The sequence below is a fragment of the Hypanus sabinus genome, chromosome 28 (genome assembly GCF_030144855.1).
Source record: "Hypanus sabinus isolate sHypSab1 chromosome 28, sHypSab1.hap1, whole genome shotgun sequence".
Taxonomy (NCBI): Eukaryota; Metazoa; Chordata; class Chondrichthyes; order Myliobatiformes; family Dasyatidae; genus Hypanus; species Hypanus sabinus.
The window spans coordinates 23251130-23276253 of NC_082733.1; the positions used below are offsets into that span (position 1 = coordinate 23251130).

The following is a 25124-nucleotide window of genomic DNA, read 5'->3' on the forward strand; positions in this document are numbered from 1 at the left end:
TTCACACTTGCCTTAGCATTAGCACCCCACCCTCATTCACGAAATCTATCACAACAGCGGTCAAGAACTTTACCCATTTCATTCTCCACCAAGTGAAGCTCATCATTTTAGCTCCCAAAATACTGTCCTCGATCGGTAGTTATTCACTTCACATATAAAATCAGTAGCTAGGGTGTTTGGTGATTTTACTTGCCAGTATTTTTTCATATCCTCTGTTTTCCTAGATTCCTCCTTAATTTCACTCATGCTTTCTGTACTCTTTCAGGCTTTCTGCTGTGTTAAGCTCTCAGCAGCTGACTTAAGCTTTCCTTTTTTGGCTTTATCCTATCATTCAAGAGGCTCTAGATTAGGCAATCCTAACCTTTCTATTACTAACAGCACATTAATCCTGAACAACTTGAATCTACTTTTAAAAAAATCCCCCCCTGGTTTCTCAAACCTCAAGTGATCTAGAAAACACTAAAAGATGCTCTGAATTATAATCAAAATGCTCGAGGTGATTTCCTGCTGTGACAGATCCACTCTTCCTGGATCCATTCAAAGAACAAACAATCATATTTACATTATTTTTGTTACTTTACACACCATCATGTGCAAAAGTTCAATTTCCTGTTCTAATAAGCAGTACCTTAACACTTTGATCCGAAGTACGTTCTTTGCAAATTAATTTGCTGTTTCTTAGCATATTTGACTATATACAAATTATGGGCAATGTATAAAACAAAATACAAAACTGATACACTGATAACTGATATGCACCTATTTACCCACTACAATCTATTTACCATTTAATTGTTCAAAGGCTGCACTGCTAATTCACATGGAATTATTTGCTGAATTAGTCAGAGATATCCTTAATGTATTTGCTTTGTTTCATAAAGCTCATTTCCTTTTGACATTGTAGCCCTTAACTGCACATTTGTTGCTAGTACATCTCAGATCAAAGACAACTACACTGTTTAGGCTGGGATTAAGTAAAATTTAGCAATGTGTTTTATTTTTCTATAAAATAGATACTATTTCCATTTTTTGAAAAAGAAAACACATGGTGAAGTCAATTAGAAAGACCTTGAGCAACCGAACTATCATGACAAATATTTCTGGACATGAAGGCACAGGCTGGAACAAGTCAATACCTGTAATGTTCCCACTAGAAAAACCTAAATACTGTATTTGATTCTATTACATTCAGATAGAGGGCAGTCTTCTGTTTTATTTTTTGTTCCAACTTTTCTGTTCAAATGAAGGTGGGATGACAAGGGTATATTTAAAATCTTGCATTCTCTGCACATCAAAATTTTATCAGAATTAAATTTTTATTAACAAATTATACTTTATTCAAAAAATAAAATTATTCACAATAAATCATTCGATAACTCTCAATCCTTTACAGACGTTTCCACTATATTCTACACATTTCCACATTCTCAGCCACTCACATGGTACTCTGTTGGTTCATCTTTACCCACCATTGTTTAGGGGTATACTCCCCGCCACCTGACCCCTTCCACTCCTGCGGAAGACAGCGTTCCCGGAGTACAGGAGGGCTCTGACTGGGAGGGCCCCTCTCACCGCCAGCCAGGCGAGGTCTTGGTGCCTGTTGGTGAGGTCCGGCAATGAGGAAATTTGCCAGCCCACTGTGTCCATCACATCCTTCTCCTGCAGTGTCTGCAGGACGTTCCATGTCGACCACTGCCTGATGGCCCTGTGGTCAAAGGCGTTGTCCTGGAAGAACTTCTCCACGAAGGACAGGTAGTAGGGCAGCAACCAGCTGACTGCGGCGGTTCATGGGAATTGGCCAGACCCATCCTTCGCAGCCAGGGCGACAGGTAGAACCTGGGCACATAGTGGTACTTGGTGCCCACATATTTGGGTCCCACATACAACCTGATGCAGCCACACACAAAGCTGGCCATCAGGATGAGGACAACGTTGGGAACATTTTTGCCCTCATTGTCCAGGGACTCATGCATGGTGGTCCGTCTAACCCACTCCATCTTGGATCCCCCAAACGAATCTGAAGGCGGCTCGGGTAATTTCCGAGCTGCAGGAGCAGGGGCCGGGCCAGGGCCACACCTGCGCCAAGTACAGCAGCCTAGAGAGCACCTCACACCCGATGACCAGGTTCTTGCCCGTTTTCGATAGGGAGCACCCTCCCCACAGTCCCAGTTTCTGTTTCACCTTGGCAGTCCACTCCAGCCAGTTCTTATTGCACACCTCAGCCCCTCTGAACTAGATCCTCAACACCTGCACGTGATCAGACCTGATGATGAAGGGGATGCTGGATCAGTTGGGACAGCTGCCAAAGAGCATGGCTTCGCTCTTCATGCGGTTGACCCTGGCCCCCGATGCCAGCTCAAACTGTTTGCAGATGCTAATAAGCCTGCGAACCGACCTCAGATCAGAGCAGAAGATGCTGACGTCGTCCATGTATATCACTTATACATGTCGTCGAATCTATCATCACTGACTTATGTCATGAGGTAGCTCGGTAGTGTAGTGGTTAGCGCAACACTTCACAGTACCAGCGACCTGGGTTCAATTCCCACTGCTGTCTGTAAGGATCCTGTACTTTCTCCCTGTGACTGCGTGGGTTTCCTCCAGGTGCTCTGGTTTCCTCCCACAGTCCAAAGACTTGCCAGTTGGTAGGTTAATTGACCATTGTAAGTTGTCTCATGATTAGGCTGGGTTTAAACTGGGGTTTGCTGAGTGGTGCAGGTCAAAGGCCCAGAATAAGATTAAGTAAAATTTCTTGTCTTCAGCAGCAGTACAGTGCAATACATAAAAATACTGTTAAGTTACAATAACAAATATAAAAAATAATTCTAATTAAAATAAGTCATGCAAAAATAGTGAGGTATAGTAAATATTTAAATGGCTTCAATTTTTCGTGATTAACTTAAAATAAGTCATTCAATAAAAGGTGAAACATCAATTTTGACTCTTAATAAAAAGTTCAAGGTAAATTTATCAAAGTACATACATAGCCCTGAGATTTTCTTGCAGGCACTCACAGTAAATACAAGAAACACAATGGAATCAATAAAAGACCATACACAAGATGGACAAAAAAACAATGTGCAAAAACAACAAACTGGGCATATACAAAAAGGACAAAAGAAATAATAATAAATAAACAATAAATATTGGGAACATGAGATGATGAGTCCTCGAAAGTGAATCCATCGGTTGAGGGAACAGTTCAGTTGAGGTAAGTGAAATTCAGAGAAGTTATCCCTTCTGGTTAAAGAGTCTGATGTTTGGGAGGTAATAACTGTTCTGAACCTGGTGCTGTGGGTCGCGATGCTCCTGAACCTCCTTCCTAATGCCAGCAGCAAGAATGGAGCATGGCCTGGACGGCGAGTGTCCTGGATGACGGATGCTTCTTTCCTGTGACAGCACTCTGTGTAGATGAGCTCAGTGGTGGGGAGAGCTTTACCTGTGATGGACTGTGCTGTACCCGCTAATTTTAGTAGGCTTTTCCATTCAAGGACATTGGTGTATCCATATCAGGCCATGATGCAAAGTTAGTCTCCTCTCCACCACATATCTATACAAGTTGATCAATGATGCAGATGAAATGTTGAATCTTCACAAATATCTAAAGAAGCAGAAGTGCTGTCATGCTTGTTTTGTAATTTGATTTCCATGCTGGGCCTAAGACAGGTTCTCTAAAACAATAACACTGAGGAATTTAAAATTGCTGACCCTCTCCACCTCTGATGAAGACTGGCTCATGGACCTCTGGGTTTCCTCCTCTCGAAGTCTATAATAACTCCTCGGTCTTACTGACATTGAGTACGAAGTTGTCGATGCAGCACCACTCAGCCAGACTTTCAATCTCCGTCCTATGTGTTGATTCATCAACAGATTAGAATCAGCTAACAATAGTGTCATCAGCAAATTTAAATATGGAATTGGAGCTGTGCTTGGCCTCACAGTCACAAGTACAAATTGAGAAGAGCAGAGGGCTAAGCACATAGCCTAGTGGTGACCTGTGCAGATGGTGAATAAGGAGGAGATGTTGTTGCCAAATTGAACTAATTCAGGTCTGAAAGTGAGGAATTTGAGGATCCAGTTAAACAAGGAGGTATTGAGGCAGAGGTCTTGAAGTACAAACAAAAGTACAACCCTGATAATCTAGCATTCTGAATTTCCTGTTTGGAAATCCTGATGGTTTAGCATCTGGTTTTCTCATTCATTCAGGATGTGAGTGGGATCTGTAGCCAGAGCCAGGGTTGAGATCCAGAACATCAAGAATATGGTTGGTTTGCGGTTGGAACAAGAAGGCAGAGTGCTTCTTATGTTTCCTGCTTCCTTCACATTCACAGAGTTCACTGGAAAATTTAAGATACTGCAGTTTAAGATGCAAAATATTAAATAAAAGTTTGGTATTATTACGAGTATCATTTGACAGTCCAGAACGTGTAACCAGTTTCCACAAAAGACCCAATTGTGCCGGATTATTAGTTTTGACTTTAATATTTATAGAGAGTAAACAATTTTAAATGTGATCTCATCATCCAATCTTCATGTGAACATAAGTGTATTTTTTTTACATTCTCTGAGGGAACTAGACTGGGCACTTTACTTAATGATGGTGATTCACCTCAGCACAATGTCATTTCCCTACCGCCATTTCATGTATAAGATATCATCAACATGCTCAATGCACATTTCTCACTTAACAGCTGAAAATTGTTCAGAAAGGTCACAACCTACAACTCTTTAGATAATAACTTAAGAAAACAGAAGCAGTCAACCACTCTGACCTGTTCCACTATTCAATAACGTCAGGGATTGAACCAACTTAGGGCTCTTGTCGTTTTCCCTTTCTTCACATATTTGACAACACCCTTGATGTACAAATGTCTGTCAAACTTTCTCTTCAATCTTCATCAATGAAGTCTTTTTTTGGTTCTCTACTTAATGTAAAAATCATTATAGTTTTTATTAAGTACTGCAATCTACTGCTCCTTCAAAAACAACAAATTTCACTACATATACCAGTGACATTAAACCCAATTCTGATACTGGATTAACTGCCCTAATTTGCGATGATCTACAAACTTAACAATAGTATTCTCAATATTCCCTTTGAAAAATCGAAAATTTCACTGAACAATTCTCTGTATTTAAATTATTGCTCACCAGTGCTCTCTTATTCAACAATTTCTCATTTGCAGATACTCATTGTTGAAGTTTTAATGGTTTAATGTGAACTGATACTGGAAAACGCAGTAACACTTGGATCTAGCATCAAACAGAACACAGAAGCACAGAAACAGACACTTTTGGCCACAATGTTGTGCCAAACCAATTGAGTTAGTAATCAAATGGATAACTTATTTCTTCTGTCAACACAATGCCCATATCCTTCCATTTGCTTCACATTCATGTGTCTCTTAAAAGTCTAATGTTTCTGTCTCCACCACTTCTCCAGGCAACACATTCCAGGCACCACCAGTCTCAATGTAAAAAAAACTGCCCTCCATGTCTCCTTGGTAATTACCCCCTCTTATGTTAAATGCATGTCCTCTGTTATTAGACATTTCAGCCCTTGGGAAAAGATATTTTCTATCTATCTACGCCTCTTATAATCTTATAAGCCTCTATCAGATGTTCCAGAGAAAACAACCCAAGTTTATCCAAACTCTCATTACAGCACATGCCCTCTAATCCAGGAAATATCTTGGTAAAACTCTTCTGGACCCTCTGCAAAGGTTCAACATCCTTCCTATAATGGACCGACCAGAAACATATGCAATACTTCAGATTCAGCCTAACTGGACTTGTATAAAGCTGCAACGTAACATCCTGACTTTTGAACTCAACGTCTCAGCTAACGAAGGCCAGCATGCCGTTTGCCCTCTCAGTCACCCCATCAACCTGTGTAGCCACTTTCACGGAACTATCAACTTGGACCCCAAGAACCCTCTGTTCATCAACACTGTTAATGATCTTGTCCTTAACAGTGTGCAGTCTCCTTGACCTACCAAAGTGCAACAATTCACACATTTGGCAAGGTTAACCTCCAGCTGCTATTTCTCCACCCATATCTGTAACTGATCTGTATCCCACTGTACTCTCTGCCATTCTTCTATGCTATCCACAACATTACCAATCTTCGTATAACCTGCAAGATTACTAAGCCAACCATCCTCATTTTCATCCTGGTCATTTACAAACATCACAAATAGCAGAGATCCCAGTGCAAATCCCTGCAGAACCCCACTAATCACAGAGTTCCAGGTAGAATAAATCCCTTTGTCCACTACCCCTGTCTTCTATGTGCAAGCTAGTTCTGAATTCAAATGGCCAATTTACCAAGGATCCCATGCATCTGAATCAGATGAGCTTCTCATGTGGGACCTTGTCAAACGCCTTACCAAAATCCATGTCGACAACATCCACAGCTCTACCTTCATCAACCACCCTTGTCAAAAAACTCCAAGTTAGTAGGACATGTCTGAGAGAACACATTAGGAGATTTGGTTCTCCCTAATTAGGCCATGGGTTTCTAAACTTTCATAAGTCCTATCCCTAAGAATTCTTTCCAGTAATTCCCTACCACTGACACAAAACTCATCAGCCTACAGCTTGCAGAATTATCCCTAGTTCCCTTCTTGAATATTGAAACAACATTAGCCACTTGCCAGTCCTCCAGGACCTCACCTGTGGCTAGAGAGGACAAGAAGATATTGTTCAAGGACCCAGCAATCTCTTCTCTTGCCTCTTTCAATATCCTGGGGTATATCCCATCAGGCCCTTGGGATATCCTGGGGTATATCCCATCAGGCCCTTGGGATTTATTCACATGAATACTCTGTAAGAGACCCAATACTACCTCCTCCTTTACCTAGCACTGATCTCCCTATCCTCCACCTCCAGCTCTGTGGTAAATACTGATGCAAAGTACTCATTAAGGACCTCACCCACATCCAAGCTAACATTCCCACCATTATCCTTGAGTGGACATACCCTTTTCTTTTGTTATCCTTTTTCTCGGCATATGTATAGGATGCCTTGCATTCTCTTTTGTCCTATTTGCCAATGACTTTTCATGGCCCCTTCGGGCTTTCCTTATTCTCGATTTCAACTAACTGAAGCCTGCATTTTGTGTGTGACCGCCTCAGGTAAAAATTTCATCGTTTATGCTTTCAATTTCCCGGATGGTCCTGAGTACATCCATCTCCAGCTCCTCAACCTCATCAGTCAAAAGCTGAAGTTGGATGCACCTCCTGCAAATGTAGTCATCAGGGCAATCATTAGGTACCCTGAAATGTCACATCCTACAGGAGCATTCCACTGCCTTAACTACCATCCTGGCTCCATTTGTTATACCTGCGGCTGCGACTTCTCAAGCTTAAGTTTTAGCGTCTGCCTGTTCTCACCGAAGCCTGGAGAGCCAAAGCCTGACCACTAACACTGGCCCATTCCAACAATGGCTGCTCGTTTTATTGCCCTTGCTTCCTTTTATTGGTCTATGCTAATAAGCAATTTCCTGATCAACAGATAAGTCCGAGCAGGCCCCATTGTGGAAACGCAAACAGCTAAATCTTAGATTGAAGATCTGATTAAGTTTCGTCAATATGAAAGGTAAAAACCTACACTTTTTGTAGATGCCTCCTAAAAACTGTTGAGTGTATGTTGCATTTTATGGTTTCTATTTTTGTGCAAATGCTGAATATCTGTGTTTTTTAAAAATCATCTTGATGTGGGAACTTCCCAATGTATTTATTTATGCATGTCTATATAAACGCCTTTCTAACAATGCTTCGTATTTGTACCACAAAGTAGGTTGTTTACAGAATCATTCATAACTCCACACTAGTTATTTCTCATTAAGCTTTTACTGGTAACACTTCTGGTTTCTGAATTCCAGAGTAAGGTTGTCATTATTGTAAGCGCCCACTGTACAGTTGATGAGACTGTAAGTTGCCTGGTGTTCATCTATGTCCCCATTTTAACATGTGTTCACTTATTTCAAGTGTCTGACAGTGTGCTAAATTCATGGGAGAGAGAATCAAATCAGATATCCAAGTTCAAATCCTTGTTCAAATAGTTGGGTGAATCTAAAATGAATCCATTACAAACCCAGGGCTATCTTTCTCCGTGCAAATACTGCATATGTTCTCAAAGAATCATTTATTCCTTCCAAACCTTGCAGGATATCACGAGTGTACACTGTATTTGCCCTCTAGATCACACAAAAAAAAAATCACAAAACTTGCACACTAAATTTTTTTTCAAAAGGCTAACATCCATATCCTAGCGCACAGGAATTCCGAAACTTGCTATCTACACACTTCTTTTAAAATAAAAAAACTTGATATGTAACTAGAGATACTGAAAATTAAGCATTTAATAGGATTTCTACAATTGTATGAAAAGCATTTAAAGCAGCAGTGAGAATGTAATAGTTTCCCATCTGAGAAATACTATTCAAAATGCAATTACATTTACTGTGAAATACAGTAAACAGAATATATGTGTAAATCCCAAAGATTTAAAGTACAAATTCAAGTGCAATATAATACAAACTGCCAGCTACAAAAGGCTAGTGTAATAAATAGTGATTAAGACAGTGTTAAAAACTAAGGGAAAAATTTCTAACAAGTTTGCTGTATTTATAATATTGCACATCCTTGCAATGCGACAAACAAAAACTATTTAGGAAGCACATGGTCATCTATATGCAAATTTCTGGTATGCTGCAGCAAACAAGAAACAAATACATTTGCTAGCTTACACTTTTTAAAAATAACCTGAGGAACACAAATCTCATTGAAGCATTAGGCTTTTCTAAAACCACATAACAGCAAGAATTACTACAACTCAATTATCATGCAGTTGTAGCAATGTGCTACACACAGCGCTGAAATAACGACACGCAGTCGGTAAGTCGTTTGGAGACTAGTTTATTCAAACTTTGTGGCTCTGGCAGTTAATGCCTAGCGCCCACCCTCTCCGGGTTGAAATGACGTCAGAAGTGCATTACCAAAGTCTCCCTCTGCGCACTGGCTATTTGTGAGCCGGTTCGCCTGCGCAGAAAGGGGGTCGCCACAGAACCGGCAATATACTCCCCAATGTCCACAGTCTGGATCAGCCTCTGTTTGGGAGGTCTGCCTCTGTGCCACGGTTCCTGAACCTCGACCGGCTGCGCCAAATCCACATGGGCTGGTTTGAGTCGGTCCACCGTGAAAACCTCCTCTCTCCCCCCAACGTCCAGAACGTACATGAACCCGTTGTTGTTGATCACCTTGAATGGCCTCTCGTACTGCCGCTGTAGCGGTGCCCAGTGTCCGCCCCTTCATACAAACACAAACTTACAGTTCTGCAGGTCTTTGGGTACATGGGTCGGGGTCCGTCCGTGCTGTGAAGTTGGTACAGGGTCAGGTTGCTGAGCCTTTCGCGTAGCCTGTCCAGGACTGCTGCGGGTTACGAGAAAGTCCTGCAGCTGCAAACCCGAGACTGCGGTCCTGTAGCTGGGCATCTCGTCGTCTGCCTGCTGCACCTCCGCCAGGACAGGGCCTGAACAGCTGGTCTGGAGAGTGCGTCCGCCACAAAGTTGTCCTTTCCTGAGACATGCTGGATGTCTGTCATGTACTCGGAGATGTAGGACAGATGTCGCTGTTGGCGAGCCGACCAGGGATCGGACACCTTCGTGAACAAAAAGGTCAACACTCTGTGGTCTGTGAACGTGGTGAACGGCCTGCCTTCTAAGAAGTACCTGAAATGCTGGATTGCCAGATACAGTGCCAACAGCTCCAGGTCGAAAGCACTGTACTTGAGTTCGGGTGGCTGTAGGTGCTTGCTGAAGAACGCCAGGGGTTGCCAGCGCCCCTCAATGAGCTGCTCCAGCACCCCACCGACTGCTGTGTCGGATGCGTCCACTGTGAGGGCGGTTGGAACGTCCATTCTGGGGTGCACCAGCATCGCGGCATCTGCCAAGGCTTCCTTGGCTTTAAAGAAAGCAGCCGCGGCCTCCTCGTCCCAAGTAATGTCCTTGCCTTTACCCGACATCAGGGTGTACAGAGGGTGCATGATACGGGCTGCTGAGGGGAGGAAACAGTGGTAGAAGTTCACCATACCAACGAACTCCTGCAGGCCTTTGACCGTGTTGGGCCGGCAAAGTGGCGGATTGTGTCTACCTTGGCAGGCAGAGGTGTTGCCCCGACTTTGGTAATCCTGTCGCCCAGGAAGTCGATGGTATCGAGACCGAACTGGCATTGGGCCGGGTTGATCATGAGGCTGAAATCACTCAGGTGGGAGTAGAGCTGGCGGAGATGGGGCAGATGCTCCTGACAACAACTGCTGGCTATAAGGATGTCATCCAAATAGATGAATGCAAAGTCCAGGTCGCGTCCCACCGCGTCCATTAGCCGCTGGAACATCTGTGCGGCATTCTTCAGGCCGAATGGCATTCAGAGGAACTCGAACAGGCCGACGGGGTGATGAGTGCTGTTTTGGGGATGCCTTCAGGGTGCACCGGGATTTGATGGTATCCCCGGACGAGGTCTACTTTGGAAAAGATTCTTGCCCCGTGCAGGTTTGCTGCAAAGTCCTGTATGTGCGGCACGGGGCAGCGGTCTGGAGTGGTAGCCTCATTCAGTCTGCGGTAGTCGCCGCATGGTCTCCAACCCCCGGCTGCTTTGGGCACCATGTGCAGTGGGGAGGCCCGTGGGCTGTCGGACCTCCGTACGATCCCCAATTCCTCCATCCTCTTGAACTCCTCCTTCACCAGGCGTAGCTTTTCCAGGGGGAGCCTTCGTGCGCGGGCTTAGGGGGGTGGTCCCTGGGTCGGGATGTGGTGCTGTACCCTGTGTCTGGGCATGACTGCCATGAACTGCGGTGCCAGAATCGATGGAAAGTCCACCAGGATTCTGGTGAATTCGTTGTCCCACAGTGTGATGGAGTCCAGGTGTGAGGCCAGCAACTTGGCTTCACCCAGGGAGAATGTCTGGAAAGTCTCGGCATGTAGCAGTCTTTTCCCTTGCAAGTTGACCGGCAGACTGTGAGCCGGCAAGGAGTCCGCCCCCAGGGCCACGGCGGCCAGTGTGAAGTCCCACGTGAACCGGCTGGCACCGAACTGTAGCTGCACTGTGCGGGTGCCGTAGGTCTGTATCATGCTGCCATTTGCAGCCTTAGGGTGGGTCCTGGCTTCCTGTTGCGGGTGTCGTACCCCGTCAGGGGCAAGACGCTGATCTCTGCTCTGGTGTCGACCAAGAAGCGGCATCCCGACTGTTTGTCCCAGACGTACAAAAGGCTGTCCTAGTGGCCAGCCGCCATAGTCATTAGCGGCAGCTGGCCCTGGCCCTTGCAGGGCGGATGACAATGGTGGGCTTCTGTGCCCTACCACTGGTGGTAGAAACACCACTGTTCACTGGCCTCCTCACTCCTGCCTCTGTGTTGTGTGAGCCCCCCTGCCGGGCCTGGTCTGGTCTGCTGTTGGGCACGTGGCCTGGTAATCTGACAGACGGATGCAACGCTCTCCTTCTTGGCTTTCCACAGCACATCTGCCCGGGCCGCCACCTTCCAGGGGTCGCTGAAATCTGCGTCGGCCAGCAGCAGATGTATGTCCTCGGGCAGTCGCTCTAGGAACGCTTGCTCGAACACGAGGCAGGGCTTGTGTCCATCAGCCAGGGACAGCATCTCATTCATCAATGCTGATGGCAGTCTGTCTCCCAAACCAATGCTGAACACCGTGAGAGGCCAAAGGTCCCAATGAGCAGTACTTTGAATGCTTCATATTTGCCTTCTTCCGGGGGCAACTGAATGAAATCCGCAACCTGGGCGGCTGTCTCCTCGTCAAGGGCACTCACCACGTGGTAGTAACGCGTGGAATCAGAGGATATCTGCCGAATCTGGAAATGGGCTTCTGCTTGGCTAAAGCACACGCATGGTCGCAGCGTCCAGAAAGTCAGCAGTTTTAGCGAAACTGCGTGAACAGATGAAGAGTCGGTCATCTTTGGTCCAAATCCCGTTTGAACCGTCGGGGTCACCAATGTAGCGATGTGCTACACACAGCGCTGAAATAATGACACGCAGTCGGTAAGTCGTTTGGAGACTAGTTTATTCAAACTTCACGGCACTGGCATTTAATCCCTAGTGCCCGCCCTCTCCAGGCGGGAATGACGTCAGAGGTGCATTACCAAAGTCTCCCCCCGCGCGCTGGCTATTTGTGAGCCAGTTCGCCTGCGCAGAAAGTGGGTCGCCACACAGTAAGAATAATTTAGAGTACATCTTCTTTAATTCCTTTTCCCATTTAGTTGTTAAAAATGTATTTTTTTTAAACAATGTGGACAAGATACTGGAATATGTTTAAGGAACTTAACTCTCTGTATTTTCTATTCTATATTTATTCTGTTCCTGTGTTGCTAATAGTTCAGCCAACTTAACACCCCTTTCCATCACTAGAACAGAGGCTGAGGAACAACATACCTGCTCTTTTTCAAATTAACTATTATTCTTAAGGTCATGGCTTGATATTGCTAAAGACCATTACATTTTACAGTGCATCTGAATATGTTATATAAAACACAAATGTGTTTTCAGGTAGTAACACAACTCCATGTTTAGATAATATTGATAAGCCATTTGAGGTTTCCTCTTGTGGTTTATCAATGTTATTTGATCCCCTCGATCTGTCACGGTCAAATCTGTTTTTTAAGAAAAACAAATCTGTCACCTTGGGAGATGTACCAGTTTATCTGCTACCATTTGGAGGCAAATGGCCAACTCCTAAGCTCCTTCCAAAACAAAAAATTCTCCCTGTATTTTGAACATATGACAAATATAACATTTGAAATATGCAAAATTTACTATCCATGAACTGCAAGATTACAAATATTTGTGTGTACAAAGATGTCCCAGCAGTAAACATCACTTACATATTGCTTTAAAGACAAATAAATACTCAGAGTAAGGAAGCTAACCCCATTTCCGCATTTGGTTAGACCAGGAATAGTATAATTTGTCATTCAGATAAATGTGCACTTATACCATCTAAATGTGTTTTAAGATCACCATTTCATCCTAAAAATGTTCTCTGGACATTGAGGATGGACAAGTTAATGGTATGTATAATATCTCATACACTTGTAAGGGAAACTGGCAATGGAAGAAGTGGCTGAGAAGTGGATCAAGGGTCTCAGAGGGAACTAAAAAATTGAATGAAACTCTGTTTGGTATCTATTTTGTTGAATTGGAAAGAAATTAATTCCCCTACCATACTTCAATGGTTTTCTCAAACTATGTTATGTCTAAATTTTGAAAAAATTATAAGTGTCATATATGACCCTTCTATTAAATTTGAAAAGACTTGGAGGCCATTTATTCAATATTTTCACATGATGTAATTTGACCCTGTTCCAATCCTATTTGTTTTTCCGGTTTTGATTATATATACGTAGAGAGGATCAGAGTTGGTGACACTGCTGATTCTTTGTCTTTTTATAGATACTATAAACAGCCCATTTTTTCCCCTTTTTTTCTTTTCTTTTCTTTATTAATTAGTGGTTAGTTTGCTAGATTAGTTTTTCTTGGGGTAATAATTTTTTTCCCAATAAAAAAAAACTGTTTGGTGGTGGTCGCAGAAATGAGAGGATTACACAAGAAATGTGGAGGCCGTCAGAGTGGAAGGGTCAACTCCTGCCCTGTTAAACTGTCTGTAGGTGACAGTGGATACAACTAGTAGAACAGGTGCCTCACACATCTGGAGATTTAAAGTTCAATCCTGCTCTTCCAGTCCTGCCTCTGTTGTGTTTGTACATTCTCCCACAGGAGCTTCCATGGGTGCTCCAGTTAGTTCTCCTATCACTAAGCCACGCAAGTTGGTAGGTCAGCTGGCCACTGTAAGCTGTTCATTAAACTTACGTGAATGGTTAGAATTCTGTGGGAAAATTGGTGGGATTACAGAGAGAATAGGATCTGAGGAAAATCAGCAGAGGAACAGAATTTAAATTAATTTTTTATTATTTATTTCTTGAGATGAAGCCTGCAATGGGCCCTTCCATCTCTCCAAGCCAAATTGCCCAGCTATCCCAGATTTGTTCCTAACCACAGGACAACTTATAGTGACCAATTAACCGACCAAACGGGACCGCTTTGGACTATGCGAAGAAACCGGAGCACCCAGAGGAAACCCACATTGTCATAGGGCGGACATACAAAATCTTTACAGGAGGTGGAGGGGAATTGAACCCAGGTCACTGCACTGTAAAGCACTGTGCTAACCATTACGCTACCATTCTAGGTATTCTGGAAGCTGGCAGAGACCCTGTAGCATTGCCTTCTGTGCTGTGAAGATATAAGGTACAAATACGGATTATAATGATTGCTGAACCCAGTGCAAATATAAGATTGTCCAGATGACAAAATTCTGAGTTAATAAAAACGAGGAGTACTTTAACTACAAGTGCTGCCTAACATCCCATTAAAGCTGACCTTGAAGCCAACACAACACGTGTGACACAGAAGGGAATTGCCTCCATGGCTCAAGGTTTTGGGGTGCCACACTATCGGCCTCAAAGCAGGCAGTATAAGAGTGTCCTATCACTAGAGGGATAGAAGGCATACTGTGAAAGCTGCATATGCAGTCAGCTCTGGAGATCAGTGCCAGGAAACGGCCTGAAAAGGTCCAGTGGCCTCAAATTAGTTTGGAAAAATTAAGAGCTCCTTTCCTCAAAAGCCTAAAACTACTAAATGGCTGAGGCACCGCTCAGTTCCGCAGACCCGCATCATTTCACCAATAATCTGCCATAGCATGCTACTGCTGCAAGTTTCACACCCACACCTCTCAGATTCTACAGAGTCAGCTCCAAGACAGAGTGCCACAACATCTCAGCACACTGTACTTCAGCTACTGACACATTTCCGGCACATAGACGACAACTGGATGTAACAGGAACTAAATGGAAGTAGACATGAATTGGAAAGATATGAACAGGCAGGAAGTAGAGGGATATGGACCAGGCAGATGGAATTTGGCATCAGGGTTGGTGTAGACATCACGCTCTGTAGGACCTATTCTTATGCTGTATCCCTTTGTGTTGCCCAAGGAGAATATGATCTTTCTGCCACCTCAGAGGTGTCCAAGAACAGGTGTGAAAATTTCAAAGATGACAGTAACCTCATTGCTAAAAGGCAAACTAACAGTAATAGAAACAGAAATGAAACAGAAAATACTGAAAATGCTCAGCAGGTTAGGCAGCTCTGTCCACCAACGCTGGCCTCACCAGTTAATTATTCAAAATACTTTCTGCCTATTTTCTCCACGGATAATCCTTCTTTTCTATATCACAGCTGCTCATATACAGTTCCAATTTGTAACCACAAGACAATACTACAGAACCCCTCATGTCAGCCACCAACCCCACACGTCAGCATTCCTTTATTCTTGAGTAGCTGAAATGGTAAAGGGGCAAAGATATTGCCAAGCATGAAAGAAATATCAATATCATAGTAAGGAAGAAGATACATTAACACTGAATTTCAGATTTGTGATCCTGTAAATTAAATACATTACAAAAAAAGCAGGACTTGCAAACAATGAGACACTGTTATATGGCCTACAGCTCTCTTTAGGACCTTATAGGAACAAGCTGCTGGGAAGAAAAAAAACAAGGACAATGAAACATTTGATACAGTGGGAAGGTTGCCAGAAAGTCTGTGTCCAGCGCCAAGCAGATTGGAGGAGTCATGCACCAATTGGCCATAGGGCTTTGCAAAGAGAACACAGCCCAATTTTTCCAGCGTGAAACTAGTGACCAACTTAATTTATACACTCGTAGAAATCTCCACAATGCAGTGATTGATGGCTGACATCACAAGCACCTACATAGCACAACCAATAGCCACTAAATGTCAGAGTATCATGACAGCCCCACAGCAGTGTCGTCATGGAAGCTCATACTGCTGTCATGGCTTTTCCTTGCATGAGGCCAACAGCAGGTGACAGGTTTCAGTGAAGTTTCTCTAACAGAATCACTTACATTTCTCACATTCTTCCATGTCAAGCTGCTGCTGCTTTCTGGGCATTCCTACTTCCTGGATACCCAGAATGCAGCACCAGTCACTCCCAATAGAATCTTGTATCCTGAAACCACTATAAAACACAAATATTGCAATTAGCATTTGAAGTAACCTCTTTTTAAAAAGGGAGGAATCATTTAAATAGTGCTGGTGGTAGTTCTTTCCTGCTACTGGATATGTGTTCGTCACTGCATGATTAAGACAAGGTTTTAATTGAAATGCTAAGCTCCTACATGGCATCTGTGTCGCATCAGTGTTAATGTGCTGAATGATATCGCAATCCATTTAATCCACATGCTTCCAGTGGTTGTTTTCTGTGCAAGTGACAATCCTGTAACCCAGTTAATCTTCACACTCTAGAGGTATCAGGAGCTGCTGAAATTGGACAGTCATGTCTCTATATTTGAATCCCCAAGGAAACATTTATACCACAATTTCCAAGACTGTATTCTACAGATGCTACTTAGGTGCCCAAATACCTGGACCTACCAAACAGAACTTCAATACTGCAAAATCTTAAAGTAAGGTAGAAACTGAAAATTGCAGCCTAATCTGGATCAGCATATAAAGTTATAGAGCTTTACAGGAGAGAGACAACACAGGTCCTTCAGCCAAGTGTATCAAAAACACCAGTCCTACCTCAATTTCATCCCTCCAGAACTTTTCCTTCTAAGAGCTATTACTCATCTACACACCAAGGTCAATTTACGAGAACCAATTGACCTACAAACTGCACAACCTTTGGAGTGTGTGAGGAAATCTATACTGGCACTGATAGTGCCAGAAGGAAGGATTGAATTTGGGTCACTGTGCAGTAGCAGCAGCTCTAGAACAGTCACCCTTAATGTTATGGCAATACTATAAATAACAATTATGTTTTATAGTAAACTTATGATCCTTCAACATATTAATGGAAAAGTGAGGAATTATATTCCTACAGCATTGGCAATATAGGCTTAAGAAGTGGCCAACCCAACAATCAAGAAATTAAATAAAGTTAAAAAGTAATCAAATGCTAGTTCACCACCACCAGCCCCTGAAGCAATTCTGTTATCATTTAGTGTCTTGCAAATTGATTTGCGTTTGCAAGAACTTCGGCACTAACCCAGATACCACAACCCCATTGCTGGACTTAGTGCTTGATCCTATGAGCATCGCATCAGGTTATTCCTGATGTTCTACCTAAAGTCGTCCTCACTTTTGCATGTTAAATTCCAAATAGATGATTAAGTTCATGGGCACCTAAATCAAAGTATAAGTGGGCACAAATCAGATTAGTTTATTTTTACTTGCAATAAGGATGAAATGCACTTGAACTATAATCTTCAATGCTATCTTACAGTGAAAAACAAGAGAACATTTCCACTGGGAGGAAATAGCATATCTAGAGGTCTTGAAGGGAGAATAGACAGCAAGAAATTCAACATTTCATTCAAAATAAATATTTCCCTCCCCAAAATATTGGCGAAAACATGGAATTCACCACTACATGGAGTAGTTAAAGTGAAGAGCGTAGGTATACATTGGTGGAGGCTGGTTAGTCAAAAAAAACAGAGTTATCTTGATGTAGTCAGTGAGGAAAAGTGGCTCGAGTGACATATAAATGACAGCATGGACTGACTGGATTGAATTGTCTCCTTTTGCATTACTTATCCCATGTACAGGTCCTACACAGTTTATGATCAGATGACTTGTGAACTGCCCATAGATTCAATCCAGGGCTGCACGCCTCTTCTACAAACAGCTCACAGGAGTAAAATCCTGTCTAAATTGGGGACAACCCGATTACAATCAGGGCTCAGGAAAGCACTAAATGCACATATATCTTGACTTTGAAACAAAGTTTGGTGTTTTAACTCATTGAGTCTTGAATTGCTCAAACTGAGCTATCATAGGGTCAGAGTTTTACGCCATGGAAACAGGCCTTTTGGTCCAGCTGGTCCATGCATAACAAGATGCCCCATCCAAGCCAGTCTCATTTGGCCCAGAACTCAGTACATAATGTTCAAGAAGCTTTTCAACTATTTATGTAATTTATACATTAGAATGCTGTCTTCAAAATTTACAGAAAGTGCTGAAGGCACACACTCAGCTATTCAGGAACAGCTTCTTCCCATCTATCATGGACATTGAGCCCATGAACACTACCTCACTTTTTAAAAAATACTATTTTCAATCATTCAACATGCATGTATATTCTTATTGTAACTGATTTACTTTTATCTCTTTCTACTGCTGCTGAAATGTTTACAAATTTCATGACTCATGCCGGTGATGATAAACCCAATTCTGACCAGATCACAGTGAGGATTTTTTCCCCCCCTATTCAAAAAATAAGCAATAAATAGAAGACTGGTTTCCTCCTGCCCCAGAAAATCCCATTGCAACTGTTTTGCAGGTTGAGGATAGATAAATTCATCCCAGAGTATGGTGGAAGAGATTAATTCCAACCAGAACCTGATTCAGGGAGACAATAGATCAGGAGAATTAGGCATGCTGCAATGCAAGAAATTTACTTAAATCCAAATGGTACATTTTTCCAGCTGCAGAACTGGTTTGCATGCAGACACAGGTGCAACGTGGATGAAACCACATCCCAAAACAACAAGTTCGAGTTACCACTGCTTACTCCAACACCAGAATAAGGCTCATGTTCAACTGCAAATTAAAAATGAATCAGAAACGTTGGATACCTAATTACCATCAATTAATGCCAATCTTACTGAGCACTTTGTTACCTTTTGTTGTAAGTGTATAATTTAATGCATTTAATTTATAAGTAAGCATGCCTGAACATACTTAAAAATATATACATATCAGCACCAAAAACTTAAAGAGAAATTACAGAAGTTGCTCATTTCAGCTGAAGGGTTATCAGGAAAGGAAATACTTTCTAAGCAGTGGCTGAAGCTAAATCAGTCTCTGAACTTAATTAAATTTTCAATGATAAGGAATGTACCAGAAGTTGGAGAAAAGTTTGGAGAAAAAAATAATACAAAAATGAGTATAGAGCAGATAGATCTTGAGGGAAAATTACATTATGTCAGAAGGAATTTTAAACTCACAGTTTTCTGGAATATTGTATTAGCTTTGAGAACATTGGACTAGAAAGAAGTTCCATAATAAAGCAGACTGTGTCCCTGCGATTGTCTTATGTACAAGAGCACCAACAGGTTAAAACAGGTTAAAAACATTAACATGGGCACAAGGAAAAAAAAAGGCACCATTTTTGAAAAATGAGCTCTATTATCTTAAACATCAGGTTACTCCAGGCAGGTGAAAATTGATGTTATTTTGTGGTTAGCCTATTTTAGTTGTATTAATCATAGAACAAAATGCTGCTTCTCTTAATCTAGCGGGGATTCTCTTCATGAGAGTGGGGTGGGGGTGGGGGGGGAGGCAGATTTCACCCTCAGTATTATTCAGTGGGGCAAATGGAATTGCTGAATACGGTCAAAGTGGAAACTCTACCCCAGCACACACTTACACCGTCCCAATTGTATCTGTGAATCTAAGCAAAAAGAAAATCAGTCATATTACCCACTTATATCACTATTGGCTGAAACAAGCAAACATCTTGCTCAGAAGAAAACCATAAAATGCACTCAACACACGCAAAATGCTGGAGGAACTCGGCAGGCCAGGCAGCATCTGTGGAAAAGAGTGCAACCCGACATCTTGGGCTTGAAACACTTCAGCAGGACTCCTGCTAAAATGTGCTCATTACCCACATCCAAAGAGTAATGAAATAATTAGCAGAAATTAAATGCTGAAATGGAGATGAAGGAAAAAAACTGCTTTGATTTTATTGTTCCCAATGCCATGTAAAACAAAACTAAAATAATGGGTGCATGTCATCTGTGAGGTCACTACATTTTCACCAAGACCAGCTTCCATTAACTGTACTTGATTTTTTTTCTTTTGGCATGCAGAAGTATTCAGTGGAATATTGCAGTTAAAAGCTAATATAATTAATGCTGAACACTGAAATCCAATCAGCTAATATTTCCATTCAAGTGTCAGGTCCTTATTCTTAATCTGTTTGCAATTGCATTTCACAAAAGAAGTGCAACAATTGTTTTACTAGTAAATACAAAAGCGAAGGGAAACAAAACTTTATCTTGTAAATTCCACTGCTATTGTCTCAGTTTCACTCCTTGTACTCTGCTAAGAACAACTTGCATGACTAACCTTTGCCCCTACCCAAAGATCAAGCTAATTGTCATGTGTTAGTAACCACGGATACAATAGTCAAAAGAAGACAAGGCAGTCTTTCCAGCAGGATCAACTAAATGTCAAAAGTACAACAGCCAACAGCACTTCCAGTGCCAAGAGTATTACTGCTGGATCTAGCAGTATTTTTCCATGGTACAAATGAGAGTAGATCATATGTCTACTCAACAGACTTAATGTAATAACACACTAATTATATCTATTTTTGTATAAATCTTTACATATTTATTAATTGAAAATTAACCATGTCAATATGAAGAATTTAGCCACACAAATTAATATTTGAAGTGCAAATCATTCAATAAAAATGAAAATACATCAATGCATTGAATTGGCAAATATATTGTGATGGTAACTCCCTTGGTCTTTCTGTATTTCATGGCTATCGCCTTCCCCTAAAATATCAGAGTTGTATCTTGCATGCATACTTTTTGACAACAGAATGAGCTTTTGAACCTTCAAAATGTAAAATAAACCAATGTATTTGCCAACATTTCTATTACACAAAAACTGCATTTTATTTCAAAGACAATGTTTAAGATAAAAAAAGATTACTCAAACAAATGTCATACCATATTGTTACAATTCACAGCCCCTTGTCAGATGTTATTTTATATAAATAAATTCCATTTTCAATATTTATTTTCAGGGAATTCAAAGACTTTTAGGTTAAAAACTGCAACTTAGAGCAATTAACATCTCAGATACACCATTCCTATTGAACAGTTAACGACGACGACCTCACAACTTGACCAAAGCCCAGAAGATCCAACTACCTGTGGATGCAAGTAAACTTCTAGAATAAATTGCCAGTCCAGGCCTACATCTACCAGTTCTCTAAATGAATGTCATAGTAAGGTTTTCAGGTGGGAAATCTCTTTTGCATACAGGAGTACCGCCAATTGCATATCCCCCACCAAACTTACACTTGCCAAATTCACTTCGTCCTGGGAGTTCCTATCCACAGCACAGTGGAAGCGTTTGCTCTAGAAAGACTACAGTTATTCAAGGTGCCAACTTCACACTGCAAATTTTAAGTAATTGCATTCAGCTGTGTAGAAATCTATATAGGTTTCCCATTATTGGAATCACTGACTAAAAGTGAACCATCTGATTTAAAATAAAATCAAACAGTCATTTAATAGTTTACTTTTGACAATTTTTTCCTCTACTTAAGAGTATGGTGATTAAATAAATCTCACACATGTGGATCTTGTTTTAAAAGAAAATATTACTAATTTGGATTCTACCAGGAAGCACTAAATTGGAGCTACCAAACTGCATTAATCAAAAGTATCCTCCACAGTGCACACACTCTGTGCTTGGCACCTTCAGGTGTTAGTTTGGAAATGTATATTGTCTGTCAGGCTCTTCTAACAAATACAATAAACTTTTGGAGGCTCTATTTTTGAGAACAAGCACTATTTTCACAGAAGCAACCCCCATGTTTTGGTATCTCTTCAAAATGAAGATGAAGCAGATAGTTTCATACATTGGTGGCAGAGGTGAAAAATGCACCTGCAATTGGTAATGTGGCTAACTGAACAGCAGCCATACTCCAAGAGCGATTTTTTTCTCTCTCTCTGATTATGTGATTCATCATTACTGTAAATGTATTCTATTCCTGCCACACCAGTATGTAGATTTTTGACAAAATAAATTGCCTAGTTTAATTGGTGATTTAACATCTGGTAAAATATGCATTCCTTTCTCAGGAAACCAGGGGACAGGGGAGCACAGTGACACACAACGTACCTTACTATAATCAGGTACTGGTCAAGGTGCACAAAGTAACGATTAATAAGATGTGTTCTTATGGGAGTACATTCACCTTATCCAATTCACCACAGGTCTGAAGCCTGGACAAATGGTCAAAAATTATGAATATTAATTCACCTGCACCAATAATTATGCACTTTCCTCTCAAGAAAATCGGAAATCAAAGTTTACCATGACTAGATCAAATTTCTACAACTTTACTATGAATGGAATATTCTTGGCTAACTTGAAGATATATCACTTACAGATTATCATTCAGGTAATAATTAACAATCACTGGCAAACAATCATCCCAACTTTCTCTTTAGAGTTCAGTAGTTAAGTCGTAAGAATTCCTTTAAAAAGAGTCAGTAGACTAGGATTGCTATTCACGGGCAATCTGAAAGCTTTGCCAATAATTCACCACCACAAGAGGAACTGAATCATCTCAGTAACAATTCAACAAACTGACCTTACTGTGCAAGAAAAAAAATACAATTTCATTTATTGGATTTTTGATGAATATGGGCAATGATTTTAACAGGATTACATAATACAACCCACATTTTTGAAAAAAAAAATTCCTTAAATCAGCAAATATAGAGAACGTGAATATAAAAATTGCTGAGGGGAAAATTTGATATTGGAAAGTGCAGAATAATATAATTCACAAATCTCACCCAGAATCGTTTGCTAAGTTGTTTGAAACTTTATCTTAAGCAGCAAAGCTTTTTGTGCTATTGCAGGTCATTTGCAACACATATTCAGCTCCTGAATCCACAATGTTCTATGTTGTGAGCTACTCAATTTAATCTCAGTATTCTGATCACTGCACACTTTGAATTGATTTTACAAGTAGTATTCCCCCTCAAACCCCACCCCGAAGAGTTTAAGGAGGAATCAAGTAGAAGCATTTATCCACTGTACCTTTCTACCCATCAGTACACATGGAAAATAAAATCAACTGGTACCTCTCATTTTATCCCGCAGTTGATATTGAAATGTACTCAAGGTATGTGTTAACAAGAATAGGAGATATGCTTAAACTGCACTACCACCTAGATGCTTTCCCATACTGCAAAGAGATATGATCAGTATAATTTTCTTTGACGCTTATGTGCCATAGCTAGATCATGCCCCACAATGGCATTTAATGAACAGTAGATTTAATCCAGTTAGTCAAACTTCTACTCACCTTTCCACTGCTGAGTTTTAACCCTCCGAAAGTAGAAGTGAAAAAGAATAAGATTCACATCTTAGCTATTTGGCATTTGAAACCCTGTTCTTCAACTGATGCTTAAACTCAAGGCACTATCAAAAATTGCCTCTAATAAAGAATAATTAAAAATAAACATTCTTTGTGCTAAGCTGACATTGTTATGTGCTTTTAAAAATAGCCCCATTTGCTTTGTTCACTTTTTTTTGCAAACAGGCAGCCTCCATGTTACACTAAGACTCCACCCCCAAGAAACTTCTGTAAGTCAGATATGAACAATGTGTTAATAATTGAACACAGAAACTGCCGTAAGAGGGGACTGAGTAGACACTGGAAGAGGGACCACCAGCTACTCTCATTAACCCTGAGTGGTTCTGCTCGACTCAACCAAGTCTTCTTGTTGCCGCACAAGATGGGGATGCCCTATTGGCATCCCGCAGAAGATGTCTACAGCAGCTGATGAACCCAGCCCCAGTCATCCCACTAGCTCCTCAAACATTTGTTCATATGTAAAGAGAGCCAATAGAGTATCTAATATAAAAGCTAAGGTAGAGGCTTAGTGAAGGCCTTTTAATTAGCATGAAAAAAATAAAAATCATTGCCCAAATACTTTCTTTAATCATGCAAGATTTATACTATCATCTGCTGAAGAGTACTGCTGTAAAGTCATTATAAAATGTCAACAGTTACATAATTCAAGTGAGTGACCCAATTATAAAACTACCTATATTATTTTGAATTACTAATTTATCCTAAACTTTCATCTCAATTCTTCCACTATACACCTGACATTGGTGCCAGCACTTACTTATTGATGGGGCAAGAGAATCATTTTTCTTCCACGATTTGCGTTGCAGCAACTGAATCACCTGTGGGCCAGAGGAAATCGGACTACAGACATCTCCAACGGGAAAGTCATTCTTATGCAAGTCTATAAGTTTACCAGATCTATTGAATTCAGATTCCTATCTTAACATGGTGGGTTTTGTGTTCTCACCCTCTGCATCGCTAGCCCAGTGATACAGTGTTCAATTTATTGCCCGCTGTATCAAAAGCCACAAGCCACATGGACACAGACGAGAAAAGGAATGTGCACTTCACCTTGATTCCTAGGGGAACAAAATATGAACATACCCAAACACTTTTTCCAAAAGGAAACAGTTTCAAAGGACGTGGTTCAACACAGTACAGCATAAGCCTAAACCCAATTCAGTGTCAAGTCCAAGGGAGAGGCAAGTTCCACTAGCAGTCCTCTTTAAGCAAGGCTGGAGTTTGATTGTATGATTGGACTGGTGTTGTTATTTTTCCATTGTTGTGAAATAATATGCAACTGCCAGAGTACCTCTGCCCTTTGATCCTTATTATATTTCCTCATTTCAGCATTCCTCATTTCATTTTATTTCACTTGGCTTTGTCTTCATTCGTTAATAACCCACTTATCTGCCACTGATAAACCAAGTCCAAATAACCACAACATAAGCCTTTTACAAGTAACATTTTTAGTACAGTTAATCATCTGCAGCATAATGCATTACTAGACCATGGAATATAAAAATAGCATCTGATCCACCAACAGAGTCAATTTCAGGAAGGCTCAAATTCCTCACAAGGTTATTCACTACTAGTTAGTATGTTGACACAGAAACATCCATCCTAGAAAGGGATGGAATAGGAAATTAAACTGCAACAAAGAAAATTTCCTCAAATTTATTCCAGGTTCATCCACTGTTGTATGGGTGCTTCTAACTGAGGGGAAAGGCAACAAATGCTTTGCTCCTGGTTCATCTTCACCATCACTTGGGTGTGGCAGACAACATCGCTTTATTTGGTTCTTTCTGTAAGGTGGTGCCTGGGCTAGACTAACAAATTAACTCCAAACCAG

General features: G+C 41.3%; 1 protein-coding gene across 7 annotated transcripts in view; it reads right to left on the reverse strand.

The window, feature by feature from the left end:
• Window positions 1-25124, reverse strand: part of mef2aa (myocyte enhancer factor 2aa) — a 193673-nt gene that overhangs the window by 133601 nt on the left and 34948 nt on the right. The window contains exon 1 of one of the 7 annotated variants that reach the window (XM_059952711.1): window positions 15996-16014. The exons of the other annotated variants lie outside the window; for them this stretch is intronic. The gene's annotated coding sequence lies outside the window, so the exon portion shown is untranslated. Of the gene's footprint in view, window positions 1-15995; window positions 16015-25124 lie in introns of those variants that run through there. 7 annotated transcript variants of the gene reach the window in all.